Genomic DNA, 20008 nt, shown 5'->3' with positions numbered 1-20008 from the left:
CTTGTCTCCGGCCGGTACGTTATAATTTCTTAAACCGAAGTCTAGAAGCTCTTTGGAAACAACAAGTTCCACGAACTGTACTTAAATGCGACAGAAAAGATTGCTTGAATTTAGTAAGCAGCATAGAAATAAAACGATACAAAAATAGAAGGAGGAGGAAGAAACACTACTGTAGAGATGCTAATAATGATGCATGACGTTGTCTATCTGTCTGTCTGTCCGCGGTAGGATACTGGACTAGAGTAACTAGATATAAATACGCTAAGGTTATTTGTACATCAAAATGACGCTAACAAGCCAAACATTTACTTTAGCGAAACGTTCCTCTTTTATAAAGAAAAAAAGGCACATATATCAGAAGGTAATATTACTCATTACGACGTATCTAACTTCAACTATACACACCCTGACATGTTGTCGGATTATACGACGGTATATCTGGGTCTATGTTGCTAGCACTTGGACCCGATTTATCTGCGAGCATATACCATAGGGTCTTTAACATTCAATATACGGCCCGTTTTATCTGTAACAATATGTGTCAACCGTACCCGTGGGTAAAAGTTTAATTAAAACATGCCTAGTGTTGACTATATATTGGTACAAGCGTGCTTATCAACAAAATATTCCAGCAGTCTCAGTTCAATTAAAACTCAAGATGGATTACATCTAGAGATAAAGGGTATTGACAAACATAATGATTTTCCATGGGAACGTCAGAAAGTGGTCAGCAAAACATTAATAATAATAGGTAACCTCGCTGGAGATCAAGCAATCATCAAACATTTACATGCCAAAGAAACCCGTCTGCTACAAGACATAAACTGAAGAGGAACAATACCCAAACTTCTCTCCCCAACCCCAAACCCCCCACCCCCCAAAAAAAGAAAGAGAAGTGCGGTATTTATACTTTTGTTTCTGCAATGCAATGAAAGTCAGAATCCTAAACCTAACTCACAAGATAATGTGCATACACGTTGTCATCAGTATTTCTTACCTGAAATCAGTTGTTGCCGTCAGTGAATATAATGTTGATTTCTTCTCATCATCAAGCAGAATAATGTATATTCAAAGGAGAATAAACCTTTCTATAAAAATTTTCTGTTTCGACAAATGTCTTTTTAAAACAAAATAATAAACCACTTATGAGATTTGGTACAAAATTTCTGATGTATCATATTACATGTGGCATCTGCGAAGGCCCTGCGCGTGACGTACCAATGTATTCAAATTAATTAGTTTAGCCAGCAGAATGTATAACGATTTCCTATAATTATGAACAAGAAATATGAGTACGCGATATAACTGCATTAGATTTTAAAAATTCTTAAGTTACCTATCGAACATTTTTTTAATTGTTTAGCAAATGTAGCAAATATTCAATCTTAATTAATGCGTCACGTCCGACTCGTGTATCCACGTATTTTCACGTATTATACGTCAGTAGCTTGAGGTATATCTGTATTTATTATACATTTCAGAATGAGATTTTGAAATGTATCAGTGGGAGAAAGATGATGTAGCCACTGTGGCGATGCCTCTTTAATAGCCACAGTGGCGATATCACTTTAATAGCCACAATGACGATGCCTCTTTAATAGCCACAGTGGCGATATCACTTTAATAGCCACAATGGCGATATCACTTTAATAGCCACAGTGGCGATATCACTTTAAAAGCCACAATGACGATGCCTCTTTAATAGCCACAGTGGCGATATCACTTTAATAGCCACAATGGCGATATCACTTTAACAGCCACAGTGGCGATATCACTTTAAAAGCCACAATGACGATGCCTCTTTAATAGCCACAGTGGCGATATCACTTTAATAGCCACGGTAGCGATATCACTTTTGGAACTAATTTCTTTTTCCATATAGAAAGTACATCTGCCCTTATGTATGTTTTCAGACCTGCATTTCCATATTTAAGCCTATTTCATTTTTTCATCTCTCTCTCTCTCTCTCTCTCTCTCTCTCTCTCTCACACACACACACACTTCTTCTCCCTCTCACCACATCAGAATGATTAAGTCTTATTGCAATGTGTAAACCTACTCCAGTATACATTTGTTTCAGCAATGAAAAGGCGAAATCAAGAATACATAAAAATGAACCCCAAACAAAACAAAACATGCTTCAAGTATTACCTAATTTAAAATTAGTCTTCCATATGATTCATGCAAATACTTAGTTACTGAACTTACATGACCCGTTGCTGTTCCATATTCTGTGTCACCCAGACAGTGTCTTGTATCTGTTACATCCAACGACAAATGGTACACATTTTTAAGAAACCTCTTTACTACCAATAAAATAAAATTGTTAACTAGCGATTTTAACTGTCATCACAATCATAATCGTGTCTGAGGGTTCCGTCTGAAACTTGAAGTCTTTCGATTGAATTTACACAATAGCAACGTGATTATTTCTATGATTGGTCTCAGGTAAAAATGGTTAAGAAGTATTTCCTGTCCAATGGGCAATGCATGTTATAAAAATCCGCAACTTCACACAACTTTCCCAAGGCACAGGTATCTGAACATTTAATTGTAAAGACGAAAACGTCATATATAAAATATTTTATAACTACCTGACTGACGTGTTCATTATGGTTCTAACCTTCTGAGAAAAGAAAATTAAAAACAACTTCCATCAACATGTACATGTCATAACCAATGCATTGTATTGCAATGCATGATTCACCTATACTGGTTGTTATTCCTTTACGGGGCATGCATTGCATGATTCACCTATACTGGTTGTTATTCCTTTACGGGGCATGTATTGCATGATTCACCTATACTGGTTGTTATTCCTTTACGGAGCATGCATTGCATGATTCACCTATACTGGTTGTTATTCCTTTACGGGGCATGCAATGCATGATTCACCTATACTGGTTGTTATTCCTTTACGGGGCATGCATTGCATGATTCAACTATACTGGTTGTTATTCCTTTAGGGGGCATGCAATGCATGATTCACCTATACTGGTTGTTATTCCTTTAGGGGGCATGCATTGCATGATTCACCTATACTGGTTGTTATTCCTTTACGGGGCATGCATTGCATGATTCACCTATACTGGTTGTTATTCCTTTACAGGGCATGCATTGCATGATTCACCTATACTGGTTGTTATTCCTTTACGGGGCATGCATTGCATGATTCACCTATACTGGTTGTTATTCCTTTACGGGGCATGCATTGCATGATTCACCTATACTGGATGTTATTCCTTTACGGGGCATGCATTGCATGATTCACCTATACTGGTTGTTATTCCTTTACGGGGCATACATTGCATGATTCAACTATACTGGTTGTTATTCCTTTACGGGGCATACATTGGATGATTCACCTATACTGGTTGTTATTCCTTTACGGGGCATACATTACATGATTCACCTATACTGGTTGTTATTCCTTTACGGGGCTAACATAGTCGTGGCACCTCATTTAGCACGATTTCGCCCTGAATGATTTCAGATGCAGCTTGATACTGCTCATGGCAATGTAGGATTTCCATTTAAGTGTGTCCATGATTTGTTTCAAATTTTAAAAACCATCGCTCCTTCAAAGATACACAGGTTAATACCTACTAGATTTGCTAGTTGCTGAAATACCAAACTCTTAGTAATATTGTCCATTTACTTTGCTTTAAGAGCTTTACATAGCTTTAAGAGCTTTGCATGGCTTTAAGAGCTTTACATCGCTTTAAGAGCTATACATGGCTTCACGTGCTTTACCTGGCATTAAGAGCAATGCATGACTTTAAGAGCTATACATCGCTTTAAGAGATGTACATGGTTTTAAGAGCTATGCATGGCTTTACGTGCTTTACCTGGCATTAAGAGCTGTACATCGCTTTGAGTGCTATGCATGGTTTTAAGAGCTATACATCGCTTTAAGAAATATACATGGCTTTACGAGATTCACATGGCTTTGAGGCCTATATACATCCTTAAAAGCTATACATGGACTTAAAATATATACATAGTTTTAAGAGCTTGATATGGCTTTAAGATCGATACATAGCGTTAAGAACTATATATGTCCTTAAAAGGTATACATGGATTTAAGAGCTATACATGGCTTTAAGAGCTATATATACCTTATTAGCTATACATGTCTTTAAGTGCTACATATGTCTTTAAGAGCTGTATACACTTTTAGTGCTATACATGACTTTAAGAGCGATACATGGCTTTAAGAGCAATACGTGGCTTAAAGAGCTATACATGGTGTATATATCTTTATAGCTATACAAGGTTTAGGAGCTATGCATGGCTTTAAAAGCTATAAAAAGGCGTTAAGAGCTGTATATTTCGTTAAGAGCTGTATATGTCCTTTAGCGCTATACATGGCATTAAGAGTTATGCATGGCTTTAACAGTTATATATGGTTTCAAGAGCAATACATGGCTTTAAGAAATATACATGGCTTCAAGAGCTATACATGGCTTTAATAAATATACATGGCGTTAAGAACTTTACATCACTTTAAGAGCTATACGTAGCTTTAAGAGTTATGCATGGCTTTAAGAGCTATACATATCTTTAAGAGCTAGATATGTCTTTAAGAGCTGTATACATCTTTAAGAGCTTTACATGGATTTAAGAGCTATGCATGACTTTACGAGCTATACATGGCTTTAAGAGATGTTCATGTATTTAAATGCCTTACATGTTTTAAGAGCTATATATGGCTTTAAGATCGATTCATGGCTTTAAGAGCCATAGATGGACTTCAGAGCTATATATTTCTTTTCTAGCTATACAGGGCTTTAAGATATATACATGGATTTAAGTGCTATTCAAGGCTTTAAGTGCTATACATGGCTTTAAAAGCTATACATCGCTTTAACAGCTATATACGGCTTCAAGGGCAATACATGGCTGTAAGGGCTATACATGGCTTTAAGTGCTATTCAAGGCTTTAAGCGCTTTACATGGCTTTAAAATCTATACATCGCTTTAGCAGCTATATACGGCTTCAAGAGCAAGACATGGCTTTAAGAGCTATATATGTCTTTAAGAGCTGTATACATCTATAGAGCTATATATGTCTTTAAGAGCTATACATGGCTATAAGAGCTATACATGGCTTTAAGAGCTATACATCGCAATAAAAGCTATACATAGTTTGAAGAGCTATGTATGTTTTTAAGAGGTACATATGTCTTTAAGACTTTTGAGACCTATACAAGGCTTTAAGAGCTATACAAGCCTTTAGGAGCTACACCTGACCATAAGAGCTATAAATGGCTTTAAGAGCTATGCATGGTTTTAGGAGCTATTACGGCTTTAAGACCTATACATGGCTTCAAGAGCTATATATATGGCTTTAAGAGCTATTCATGGCTTTTGGAGCTATACATCGCTTTAAGAGCTATACATCGTTATAAGACCTAAGTATGGCCTTACGAGCTATAAGGACTATGCATGGACTTAAGATCTTTACATGGCTTTAAGAGTTTTACATGACTTTAAGAGTTTTACATTGCTTTAAGAGCAAAACATTGCTTTAAGGGCAAAACATGGCTTTAAGACCTAAACATGGTTTTAAGAGCTATGCATGGCTTTAAGAGCTTTACATGGCTTTAAGAGCTATACATGGCTTCAAGAGCTATATATGGCTTTAAGAGCTATTCATGGCTTTAGGAGCTATACATCGCTTTAAGAGCTATACGTCGCTGCTATGAGATCTAAGCATGGCTTTAAGAGCTATATACGGCTATAAAGACTATGCATGAACCTAAGATCTTTACATGGCTTTAAGAGTTTTACATGGCTTTCAGAGCTATGTACATCTTTGAGAGCTATACATGGCTTTTAGAGCTATACAAAGCTTTAAGAACTAAACATGGATTTAAGAGCTATATATGGCTTTAAGAGCTATTTATTGCTTAAAGAGCTATACATGGCTTTCAGACCTATTTATGGTTTTAAGAACTATACATGCCTTTATGGGTTATACCTGGTTTTAAGGGCTATACATGGCTTTAAGAGCTATACAAGGCTTTAAGAGCTTTACATGGCTTTAAGAGCTATATATGTCTTTAAGAGCTTTACATGGCTTTAATATCTTTTCATGGCTTTAAGAGTTATGCATGGCTTTAAGAGCTATACATGGCTTTAAGGGTAGTACAAGGATTTAAGAGCTGTATACATCTTTAAGAGCTGTACATGGCTTTAAGAGCTTTACATGGCTTTAAAAAACTACATGGCTTTAAGAGCGAAACATGGCTATAAGAGCTATATACATCTTTAAGTGCTCTATACATCTTTAATAGCTATACATGTCTATAAGAGTTTTACATGGCTTTCAGAGCTATGTACATCTTTAAGAGCTATACTTGGCTTTAAGATCTATGCATGGCATTAAGAGCTATACATGGCTATAAGAACTATACATGGCTTTAAGTTCTAAACACGGTTTTATGAGCTGTATATGTTTGTAAGAGCATACATGGTTTTATGAGCTACACGTGGCTTTAACAACTACACATGGCCTTAAGAGCTTTACATGGCTTTTAGAGCTTTACATTGCTTTAAGGTCTATACTTGGCATTAAGAGCTATGCATGGCTCTTAAGAGTTTTACATGACTTTAAGAGTTTTACATTGCTTTAAGAGCAAAACATTACTTTAAGGGCAAAACATGGCTTTAAGACCTAAACATGGTTTTAAGAGCTATGCATGGCTTTAAGAGCTTTACATGGCTTTAAGAGCTATACATGGCTTCATGAATACATGGTTATAAGAGCTATACATGGCATTAAGTTCTAAAAATGGCTTTATGAGTTGTATATGCCTTTAAAAGCATACATGGTTTTATGAGCTATACATGGCTTTAAGAGCTATACATGGCTTTAAGAGCTTTATACTGGAGAGGTTAAGAGAAAGAGAATGTCAACTTTTATGATTTTCATTTGCTCAGACAATGTTACCTTTGCACCAGAAAGACGTAAACTACATAACCGGTTTCGCCTTATTGCTTCAACAGACTGAAATCAGATCATTGTTTGCCTCTTTACAATCAGTTTGGTTTCTAACTAAATAACGTCATGAACAAAATAAATGACATCATAACGTGAATCATTTTGAGACCGTTGTGAATAGCCTAGAACAAAATTTTTTGCGGTCTCAATTTCATCACAGAAGCAATTTTTTTAGTTAGGTACATGATTCATATATAAATCATACTTTGAACTACTAGCTTGACATACATAACATGCGACATCAGCAACATAATAATAACATGGAGTGATTTTGTTTCTCGATTCGGGTAGGCTATGAAATTAAGCAATGAAGGATTGGTTCTTACTTCTACAGTAACAAGTTCCATATACAGTGTTATTTAATACTTCGGAACTTCTGCAGTAATAAGTTCCATATTCGAATTGTAGGGAGTAAAAAACAAACGATGGACCAATGCTATTCGATACTTTGGAGGTTGAATAACGTTTGCTGTTAGAGTTGAGTAAATTTCATGTTCTATTAACCAGTGTTCTGTGATTTGGATATGGAATAGGCTATGCCCTTTTAGACAGGGCCGGATTATCCATACGGCAAAGTGGGAAACGTGTCCAAGGCTCTCGAGGCTCAAGGGGCCCCGTATATTGTCGTCTGATTTCACACGCAATGTTGATAATAGTACTGTAACCAATCTATGGACAAGGAAGGATAGCAATGGGCCCCTTATGTTGGCTGTGCCCAGGGCCCCCAAATGCTTAAATCGGGCCCTGCATTTAGAACACCGTTTTATATTCAGGTATTATTTCTCAAGTCACTACAACGTAACTGGCCCAGTGTCTAAAAAGGGGTGAAAACTCTGACCGATCTCTAGCGGTTAGGTATGTGCATTATACTGGGTCTCAACAATCGTGCAATGCAAATGCTCAGTTTCCTGATAGTAAATGACAAAATATGCTCTGAGATGTACTTGTCCGTTATTTGTCAACTAAGATTGTATGGTATTTCGGTTGGTACGCTATGTGATATATTGCTACCCCTGACAAGTGGTAGATTGAAGGCCATCGGCACAGGATTTGTTAGACCCTATCATGTAGCGCTGTTACTATTAAGTAATAACGGTGTCGGTCTTGTTTGTGTCGGTGTTGGGGGTTGTTTTTCGTTCAAATAAATTATAACATACCAGAAGAATATTCACCGGAGTATCTAACGTTGTTTTTAAGCTGAAATTTACAGGATTAATTTGTCTTTTATAAGGAAGGTAAACCTAAACAAAAGGGACTCGCAGTCAGTTTGTCTTTGTTGGTTGGGGAGACTTGATGACTAAGATTAAGATAGATAGACTGTGACTGGTTCCAGAATACAAGGCTTTTTATGCATTAAAAAGTATCAAATTACCGTTCTTGACTCAAAATAATCGATCTGATAGATGACATATTCAGCAGGAAACAGCGGGATCCAATCTGCTATACAGAAATGTTACAAAATTGTGCATGATTATTCTCTTCTTCGAAACAAGGGCTTTGATTACAAATGTCATTTTGAAAAGCAAATCGTTCAACTTGATTGTATGAATATATCTGTCTTCTTAAAAGGAACCCAATAAATCTGGACTGCTTGGAGGCGTACTGAGGAAGAAGGTAATCAAGAAGCTATTCTATAGTTTTATTCAAAAAGTGTCTTGAGCAGCATCTCTAATAACGATTTCAATAATGGCTGCATTTTTGCTTGATATTTAAAAAGAAGACTCTAACGAATCGGGGCTTATCTAACCTAATCAGATTATTCTGAGCATCTGTTTAAGAGTTGCGCGGAAACATGATCTATTGCTCTATACGTCAACACCAATGTCTAAGAAAGCAGTTATATTTGTGTTACAACTGTCATAAATGGCTATAATGGGAATAATTATTTGTGCAATTAAATACAGTATCTTCTAATGTTACATTTCAGGATGTACGTTGTTGCAAAGAGAAACAATACTTACATTTTACGTACACATGTACATGTTTTACCGTTTTTGAAAAGCTGTTAACAATGTTTGACACAGAGATCAATAAATCTTTATTATGTTTTAAATAATTTAAATGATACAATATAGCAAAGATTAATTTGAGCTGCTTCTATGACTTACCATGGAAATCCCCACGCATTTTCTTATATGTCTCCTTCCCACTCTCAGACTTTGACCTACGAATGCATATACAAAACGTGGTGAATAAAAACAAACACTTTCGTCGTTATTGCAATTTTGACCTTTGACACCCACGCATATACCCATGGGAATATCTACAAATTATAACCCTCTTGTAGACAGTCCGCACATGAGTTGTTGAGTGCCATTGCCTAGCGTTTCCTACCGTTTCAAGGCGGTTTCTACGTCTCGCCAGCTATAGTAATCGTAATCGAAATTCTTTTTTTTAAAATCTCATTAAGTTAAGTTTAAGTAAGATGATGCATATTATATTATCTTGTATTAAGTACAATTTAAGTAAGGTGATGCACAGAATATTATCTTGTATTAAGTATAGTTTAAGTAAGGTGATGCACAGAATATTATCTTGTATTAAGTATAGTTTAAGTAAGGTGATGCACAGTATATTATCTTGCATTAAGTATAATTTAAGTAAGGTGATGCACAGCATATTATCTTGTTTTAAGTATAGTTTAAGTAAGGTGATGCACAGTATATTATCTTGCATTAAGTATAATTTAAGCAACGTGATGCACAGTATATTATCTTGTATTAAGTATAATTTAAGTAACGTGATGCACAGAATATTATCTTGTATTAAGTATAGTTTAAGTAAGGTGATGCACAGAATATTATCTTGTATTAAGTATAGTTTAAGTAAGGTGATGCACAGTATATTATCTTGCATTAAGTATAATTTAAGTAAGGTGATGCACAGCATATTATCTTGTTTTAAGTATAGTTTAAGTAAGGTGATGCACAGTATATTATCTTGCATTAAGTATAATTTAAGCAACGTGATGCACAGTATATTATCTTGTATTAAGTATAATTTAAGTAACGTGATGCACAGTATATTATCTTGTATTAAGTATAATTTAAGTAAGGCGATGCACAGTATATTATCTTATACTAAGTATAGTTTAAGTAAGGTGATGCACAATTTATTGTCTTGCATTAAGTATAGTTTAAGTAAGGTGCTGCACAGTATATTATCTTGTATTAAGTATAATTTAAGTAACGTGATGCACAGAAGTATAATTTAAGTAACGTGATGCACAGCATATTATCTTGTATTAAGTATAATTTAAGTAAAGTGATGCACAGTATATTATCTTATATTAAGTATAACTTAAGTAACGTGATGTACAGAAGTAAGATTTAACTAACGTGATGCACAGTATATTATCTTGTATTAAGTATAATTTAAGTAAGGTGATGCACAGCATATTATCTTGTAATAAGTATAATTTAAGCAAGGTGATGCACATGATATTATCTTGCATTAAGTATAATATATGTAAGGTGATACACAGCATATTATCTTTTATCATGTATAATTTAAGAAACGTGATGCACCCTATATTATCTTGTATTAGGTGTAATTCAAGTAAGGTGATGCACAGTATATTATCTTGTATTAAGTATAATTTAAGTAAGGTGATGCACAGTATATTATCTTGTGTTACGTATAATATAAGTAAGGTGATGCACAGCATATTATCTTATATTTAGCATAATTTAAGTAAGGTGATGCACAGTATATTATCTTGTATTAAGTATAATTTAAGTAAGGTGAAACATAATATATTATCTTGTATTAAGTATAATTTAAGTAACGTGATGCCCAGGATATTATCTTGTATTAAGTATAATTTAAGTAACATGATGCATAGTATATTATCTTGTATTAAGTATAATTTAAGTAAGGTGATGCACAGTATATTATCTTGTATTAAGTATAATTTAAGTAAGGTGATGCACAGTATATTATGTTGTATTAAGTATAATTTAAGTAAGGTGATGCACAGTATATTATCTTATATTAGGTATAATTTAAGTAAGGTGATGCACAGTATATTATCTTGTATTAAGTATAATTTAAGTAACGTGATGCACAGTATGTTATCTTATATTAAGTATAATATAAGCAAGGTGATGCACAATATATTATCTTGTATTAAGTATAATTTAAGTAAGGTGATGCACAGGATATTATCTTGTATTAAGCATAATTTAAGTAAGGTGATGCACAGAATATTATCTTATATTAAGTATAATATAAGCAAGGTGATGCACAATATATTATCTTATTTTAAGTATAATTTAAATAAGGTGATGCACAGGATATTATCTTGTATTAAGTATAATTTAAGTAAGATGATGCATATAGTATCTTATATTATTATATGCTCATTTGTTTCCCCGTTAACTTTACATTTTCCGAATCGTTCAATATTCCCCGATACTGAACGCGCGCGACAATACACATATAGCATTCACGTGAATGAAGGAACTACTTTCTATTGTAAACAAACAATGACGCAGACACCAGCACTTTTGATTTGTAAAGAAATCATATACACTCGCGTAAGAGGCTCTTTACGTTGTGGTTATTTAAATTTGTTTCTGAATAAACTAAAACATGTTTCGTGGACTGCAAAAAAAAAACCCAACTGTTTTGGCACATTCCGCGTTGATACAATGTTACGGATTTAGGCTAGCTACATGATATAAAAGACGGACGATTATGTTCTTACAAATAACATACAAGTGGCAAGGCATATACTGTCTTCTTTATCTGCTGATAAGAATGGCAAAATAAAATATACTTACAGTTTTACATCCTGAATTTCCTCAAAATGTTTTTTCTTAATTCTGCAAATCCGAATTACATGAGCCATGTCATAGGTGGTTTTCAATCTGGATTACACATTTCGAAAGTGTGCTGTAATTTCGATGATAAGTGCAATTGCATCCTCCTTACTGCACTCAAAATGAAATACACATTAAATTCCATAGCGCCTTTTTGATAATTGCAATTGAAAGACTTCATATTTTTCCGACATTATGATTTCAAACATTCAATGACAGAAACAGAAACACATTTGCAGACGTAAACACGCTTCTCCCGCGCCACTTCAATCCCATGTATTTCATGAATAATTTGCACAGATTAATCCAGTCCAAAATCACAAACTTTCGTCGAATCGAAACAAAATACCAAAATATATTCACTCCAGATCAAATGGAAAAGTCGTTGCAATGCGCATTCATTCACAATATGACTGCAAATTTCAATTTTAACTAGAAACGCCATTTTCTTTCGAAAGTTATGTCGACCGCGCGACTAAGTTCAAATTTAACTGGGCGGAGCTATGTGCGCATTAATAATGATGTCATTTTGTAATGTCAAATCTGCGCTTTTTGTGTATTTAGTTTGGAATACGTCATTCATTCATTTACGTTGTTTCTTGTAGTGTATTTTGTTTATATAATTAAACCTTAGGTAGAATAAAAAAAATGAGCATATAATAAAAAGGTTACTGCATTTGTATGGGAAAATATGAACTCGTTTTGTCGGAAGGATATACTGCACGAACATGTTCGTGCAGTATTCCTTGCCAAAACTCGTTCATATTTTCCCATACAAATGCAGTAACCTATAATTACTCTTAGGTATACCTTTTAATAAATGAACACGCAAAAAGACAATCAGGAAATGTGTAAAGTGTCGAATTTGATTTGTATTGAACCTCAAAGTTGACTACATTGAGTATTAAAATTTTATCACATTTAAGCCAGAAAAGTCTTTGTGAAGGGTCACTTAGACCTTTCCTCTTTTCTCCCCCATGTCAATGTTAAAGATTGAAAGGCTAGAATTTATGACTCTGTGCGATTGACCTGGTCATTGCTACGCTGTCCTGAGAAAGTAAACATTTGAGCTACCAACCAGCATCGCTTGATAGGAACCCATGTTAGATTATCATTTTCAAAGGGAAATTGATACGCCCATACTTCACAGATTCTATGCTGTCTAAAACTGACGAAAGAAATTATTATCTTGGGAAAATTTTGGGAAACGCTGCTTACGATTGGCCAGAGTAAATGAAGACGCACACTTAGAAGTAATGTAAATCTGAAGTGACAACCTTAGTCGAAATTCTTTAGTCTAAAAATCTAGTGAGTGTCTCCGAGGAAGCCTAAAAAGAATAGCGCTTTCCTCGTTAAACAAGAAAAGGGGACTAGGTGTTGTAAGAAAATACAGGGTTTAGTGCTAGGACACTCAATTTATGAAACAGAACAGCATTAAGGTGCGCAATTTTAATTTTCCACGTAATGTTCTATGTTTGATTGTTTGTTTTATGCAAATGTGTTTGATATGACTAGGATTCATATTATGTACAGTTTATTCAATTTCATTAAAATATGTTGATGATAGAGTTGTTATGCAATTTATCTCTTTAATTTTACAGTTATCTGTTCATTGATAGAATTGACGACTGCATGCTATCCAACTTTTCATATGTGTAGGATTTGATAGGGTTATATGAAATAATTTCATTTGTCTGTTAGGGCGATACTGATTATCTTGAGTTACCGATAATCGCATATTTATATCTGATTTTGTAATGTTTAAATAATAAGTTAGGGTTTGCTGTGAGCTAGAATTTTGTGAATTTTATGCAATAGTAATCGAGCATGTGGAAGCATATGTAAAGAGATACGGTAACGTTAGATACACTGCTGATTTGTTACTTACGGCCTATCGCTGTGAAGCAAGGGTGATGTTCTATCAGATTAGTTCAGAATTTACGCAGTGTGTGGATAACTAGTATGCTTCTGAGCAACGTAAGTGAGGGAATGTTATGTACATGTAGAAAGTGGTACATATAGAGACTGAGGGGTTATTTTGTCCTTTAATGAACATTTTTCTGGGGAGAGACGGGACAGTCCGAAGACGAAAGTCCGGAAAAAAGGAGTGACGAGATCAGTACAAAGGACTAGGAAGTCCAGAAGGGGTAAAGCATAGAGAATAGGAAGGCTCGATGAAACAGGAAGACGTTGATACACGGTCACGGGAGAAGGTGATGCAATCAGTCGTGGACATTGCGCTCCTTTCACCACTCGTTAGTATGATGAAAGAAATTTGACACTGCTATTTAATTTTGTTGACATACTGTAGTCTGAATTGGAATTGCCGCTTTTAATTTGTTTTGATTAAAAGTGTTATCTTTCTTGAATAAGGGGGCTCGTATTGCATTATTTCTTCCCATTAGTCTTGCTCAGTTCTCTGTTGAAATTGTATTGTCCACTCCCACCGGACTATAATATCGAGGGAGGTCATCCTCTAGATAACGCCAGCCAAATCCAATTAACCACCCCAATTACCCGAATCAAGTTCAACGCTACAAGGCTGAACCATCCGCAGGTAAAGGGGAAATATCAAGCTCACATTGAAAACCTAGTGAGTGCACACGGACCTCTGATTGGTGACCCAACCTCAAAATGGAATCAACACAAGGACATGCTGAGTGAGTTTGCGAAGGTCATGCTAGAACCCAAAAGAAAAGTCCACAACGACTGGTTTGACGAAAATAACGAAGTGATAAGCATCCTCCTTCAACAAAAGCGAGAGGCCTATATAGAATGGCAGAACGAGTTTGGCTCAGTCTCAAAACGTGATCGCTTCAAACACCTGCAGAGCAAAGCCCAGAAACTCTGCATTATGCAAACTAGCTGGTGGGGCCGCAAAGCAGATGAAGTCCAGCATTATGCAGACACTAACAACTCGAAAGAATTTTTTAGGTCCCTGAAAGATGTCTATGGACCGTCGAAAGCCTGCAGCACCCCGCTAATCTCTTCTGACGGGACCACTCTGCTCAAGGACAAAGAGAGTATCATCGAAAGGTGAAAGGAACACTTCTCCAACTTACAGAACATGCCCTCTACCGTAGAATATGCAGAGTTAGACGCATTTCTCCCGAAGCCAACTATCTCGGACCTGGACTTGCTCACTACCACGGAGGAAGTCGAGTGAGCCATCAAAATGATCAGCTCTGGCAAGGCACCAGGCTAGAATGGAATTCCTGTTGAACACTTCAAAGCAGCTGTCCCTAAGGTACTTGAGGTACTGCACAGAATCCTGATCATCATTTGGAAGGAGGTGTCCATGCGACCGGTGTTCAAAGACGCAATGATTGTCACCTTATACAAAAACAAAAAGAACAAAGCTGACTGCAGAAACTATAGAGACATATCACTCATGTCGATTGCAGGCAAGACTATGGTGCGCGTCCTTCTCAACCGTCTGGTCGGTAATGTCTCAGAAGCCATACTGCCGGAGGCCCAAAGTGGCTTCAGGCCAGATCGGAGCACGATCGACATGATATTCACAGTTGGGCAAATACATGAAAAGTGCATTGAAAACAAAACGTGATCTTCTACGGTATCTTCACTGACTTCACAAAGGCTTTCGAAACGGTTAACAGAGATGCACTATGGGTCATCTTAGCACGACTCGGTTGCCCAAGAAAGTTCATAAAGATGACCCAACTTTTCCACGACGGCATGACGGGAATCTACAACGGGGATGTCTCTAAGTCATTCAACGTTTCTAACGACGTGAAGGAGGGTTACGTTCTTGCCCCAGTATTATTCAACCTATTCTTCACATGTGTCCTGAACCATGATACACGTGAACTCCAGAAAGGAGTGTACATAAAGGACAGACTGGATGGCTCTCTCTTCGACCTTCGCCGACTGAATGCCTAGTCCAAAACAATGGAGAAACTTATTCTTTAAGCACTCTTCGCGGATGACTCTGCATTCATGGCACATGGAAACATATCTCCAGATCATCGTTACTCGCTGTGCGGAAGCCTCGAGCCTCGAAACTCACTATGAGTCTGAACAAGACAGAGGTACTTCACTAACCTGTCCCAGGCAGCATAGCTCGCCTCCTCCCCCCGATTGTATCTATCGATGACACCCAGCTGAAAGCTGTCGATCAATTCAAGTACCTTGGAAGCATCATATCTTCCGATGGATTGCTAGACAAAGAGATAACGGCACGCATCAGCAGCGCCAGTCAATCACTAGGACGTCTCCGCTCTCGCATTTTGAGTGACAGGAATATCACACTGTCCACCAAGATAAAGGTATATCAAGCAGTTGTTCTAACAGGCCTACTATATGGATGTGAAACCTGGGCAACATACAAGAAACACATCAAGCAACGTAAGCGCTTTCATACTAGAGCCCTGCGCTGGATTATGGGTGTCAGATGGCAAGGCAGAGTGACGAACATAGAAGTGCTGGATAGAGCAGGCTTAAAGAGTATCGAAGCGATGGTCATGACAGCCCAACTCCGGTGGACGGGTCATGTCATCCGTATGGAGGACTCTCGAATGCCTCGTCAGATTTTCCATGGATCTCTATCTAGTGGACGCAAAAATTTGTCGCCCGAAGAAAAGATTCAAAGACTCCATCAAGGACAGTCTGAGATGCTGCTCGTTATCTGTAACAAACCTCAAGTCCTGCGCCAAGGATAGACCTGGCTGGCGTGCAGCTGTTAATTATGGGTGCAAAACCCTTTGAGGATGTCCGGAGAACGAAAGTCGCCTACGTCAGGGAACGTAGGAAGGTCTCAACGTCAAGAACCAGCCCATGCCTCCAGTGTACACACTGCTCCAGGACAAGCGCATTTCGTATCGGACTCATCATCAACATGAGGACCCATCAGCGAAGAGCAGCGCAGGATTGACTTCATCGAGCCTCAATGGTCAACCAACACCATACATGTATGTATGTATGTATGTATGTATGTATGTATGTATGTATGTATGTATGTATGCATGTATGTATGAATGTATGTATGTGTGTGTGTTTTATACAAGTATGTGACAATCCATAAAATCAGTACAAGCTTTGAAAGTGAAAACGTATAGAGAATAATAAGAGATATTGCGCGATATTTATCATTGAAGTGTCACAATAGATTAAGTGTTTTGCTCTTTAATAACCAAGATACTGGGAAAGTCCTGGGATTTTCGTTTTCCTTTGTTTTTATCAGGACATTTATTAAAGTTAATTATCACGCAGCTTTGTTTTATCACTAATCAATTTAGCTCAGCGTAGAACTTAAATCAACCAAGTAAGTGGCCCTAGGGACTTGAGTAAGCCTCATAAAAGTTTAACTATAACTGATTACCAGATAGCTTTACTCCTTAATTACCGTCAACACATCCTAGGGTACCAATCTCTCTCTCTCTCTCTCTCTCTCTCTCTCTCAGCGTTGATATTGCCAACAGAGCACATTGAAATTTGATCAACTTATCAACAACCATTTTCGATGTACAGGCGTTCATTTATTTTATTAAAATTACAAGATGTGTGAATATGACCTTCAAAGATGAAATACTACATAAATGTTTAGTATATTTCTGCCAAATTAAAGCTTATTAATAATATTATCCGATTTCCTTGATAGATAAAATAGATGACCCACTAAAATAAATTGTTCTTCCGTGTTTGTTGTTTTCTATTCTTGCGAATTTGCGATAACGAAATCAAGCATAACTTTAAAGGTTACATTGGATAGAGAACTAAATAGCACTGTGTTATTTAGTTCCTTGTTTTGGACATGTCAACGATTTACACTTGAAAGAACAGGTACCATTAATTCCTGTAATCATAATCACAATGAATTGTATGTATCCATGTGTCATTTTGTACTTAAAAATTGAAAAGTGCAGAGGTATGCGACTTAAATATCGATGTTTGCATTTTAATAGGAAATATAAATGATAATGCAAATCATTTAGTAAATAAATAAATAAATAAATTTGTAAGTGTATCATTTCAAGGAAAAAGTGTACCATATTTACGGTTATATATCAAAACTGATTTTTGATGTACAAATTTGTATTTCTTATGATAATCCAACCAGGCATTATACAGAATTTGGGATTTTTATGATAATCCAATCAGGTTTAATACCGAATTTTGGATTTTTATGATACAGACTTTGGATTTTTATGATACAGACTTTGGATTTTTATGATACAGACTTTGAATTTTTATGATACAGACTTTGGATTCTTATGATAATCCAATCAGGCATGCAGGATACATATTTATGATAATCCAGTGAGGCATGATACAGACTTTTGGATTCTTGTGATAATCCAATCAGGAATGATACAGCTTTTGGATTATTGTGATAATTCAGTCAGGCATAATATAAAGTTTTTGATTCTTATGATAATCCAGTCAGGCATGATAAAAAGTTTTTAATTCTTATTCTAATCCAATCAGGCATGAAACAGAGTTTTTGATTCTTATGATAATCCAGTCAGGGATAAAACGGAGTTGCTGCCGAGTACCCAGGAAGGTAGAGGGGCACTTATCATTGGTAGGATGGATGTTTTGACAGTCAGCGCAAGGGTTCTTGTTCTGTCTCAAACGGATGTTCTCACAGTTGGGACTATGGTTCTAGTTCTGTCTCAAACGAGGCTATGTTTGTTTTCTTAAACCATACTTCTGAAGAAAGATTAATAGAAGTTGCATTTTCACAAGGTAAAATGAAACCGGAGATGAAAGGGAGGCGATAAAGGGACATAATACGCTCAGTGACAAATCGTTAATATTCCCTGTTAATATTTCGTGCTTCGCTTGCTGATTGTATGAACACCTTGCAGACACGATGTATTGAAAGTCAAAATGTATGCCTGCAATGGTGTGTCAAAGCATGTCTGGCACGAAGTCGAGTCCAAAGCCTCCAGCCCCTTCTTCCTCCTCTTCCAACTGAGTTGATTGAATCTGATTAACACAATTTGTTACATGCAAAGCACTAGTTAAACTGTATTGTACCATTTGCGTATTTTTGTCTTCGTACGGTTTCCAGTGTTGTAAAAATACATTTTTTTTAACCATGGCCTCGCTAAATAAATGTCTCAATACATGTATCAAATGTCAAAGTATACAATAGTTTCTATTTAATTTACTTAGACAAAAATGAATTATGCCAGCCCTCCGAGCTTTGTTAAAGTAACATGTTTCTCTATTTAATCATGTTAGGGAATATAACATGACCCCAGAAAATACTATAGTTGTATACCATTCTATTATGAAGGCAATTCAATGCTCTAGCTGAAGCTGTACAAGTGGACAAAAGAATAATTAAGTAATCTCTTTTAGTCTTCTTACTACATCATCAATATTATGGGTGTTCTTATGTTACGTGTTAAGGCTCTAATAAACAGTAACAAAAGAAAGAGTGAAAACAACAAGCTTTTGAAAATATAACAAATAATTTATTTCCCTGGAAAAACACTCTAAACATAAAAAAAGAACGTACGGTTTTAAGAATCAAATCCAAAAATAATCCAAGAATGATCCACGAATTAAATTTTAGAAGTCCTAGTAATGAAATATTCTGAGAAATTCAAGTTCGAGTCTCGACGAAACATCCAAAATGGAAGGCGATGACGTATACTGTAGCCTTTTATATTGTGTATGTGTCTATATTTCTTTGTCGGTTCACAAACAATATTCCGGTGTTTGAATTTCCGAATAAAATTTAAAGGAATTTCTCTGTCCAAGAATTATGTATGAGCACTCAAATATTTCCAGGAAAAAGACTTAATCTCTTTGAATCCAAATAATCTGAATAAAAATTAAAATGTAACTTCAAAGTGATCACAACAAAAGGAACACCTTTACGTCCCAGTGTTTAGAGGTCAGACTGACTAATTTCTCTATAAACAAAGGTTATACAGTAACTTGAGACTCAAAAAGATTCCCGTATGAGGGTCACGTGGTCACATTTTAGAATGGTTTAGGAGTTATCTACACGTATAAGGTCACGTATTCCAGTACAGCTTCTATTTCACTAATATCATTCACACATTAAAAATTAATTTAAAAGAAGAAGTTGTTTACTTGATTCTCAATCAAGGCCAGGAACTAGGTCATCAAAAGATACAAAGTTCAGTGTTTACCATTAAACAGTCAGGTCAAACTAATTTCTGGAAAATATCAAATTTCTAGA

General features: G+C 36.0%; 1 protein-coding gene across 1 annotated transcript in view; it reads right to left on the bottom strand.

The window, feature by feature from the left end:
- Nucleotides 1-1110, bottom strand: part of LOC149799040 (glutamate receptor ionotropic, kainate 2-like) — a 328910-nt gene extending 327800 nt beyond the window's left edge. Inside the window, exon 1 of the mRNA XM_089958002.1 lies at nt 998-1110. The gene's annotated coding sequence lies outside the window, so the exon portion shown is untranslated. The remainder of the gene's footprint in view (nt 1-997) is intronic.
- Between the last annotated feature and the right edge of the window lie 18898 nt (nt 1111-20008).

The sequence above is a fragment of the Sinohyriopsis cumingii genome, chromosome 5 (assembly GCF_028554795.1).
Source record: "Sinohyriopsis cumingii isolate HCF-2022 chromosome 5, ASM2855479v2, whole genome shotgun sequence".
In the NCBI taxonomy this organism is placed as follows: Eukaryota; Metazoa; Mollusca; class Bivalvia; order Unionida; family Unionidae; genus Sinohyriopsis; species Sinohyriopsis cumingii.
Note: the sequence above shows the minus strand (reverse complement) of the source record. Positions and strands in the feature narration are given on the sequence as shown.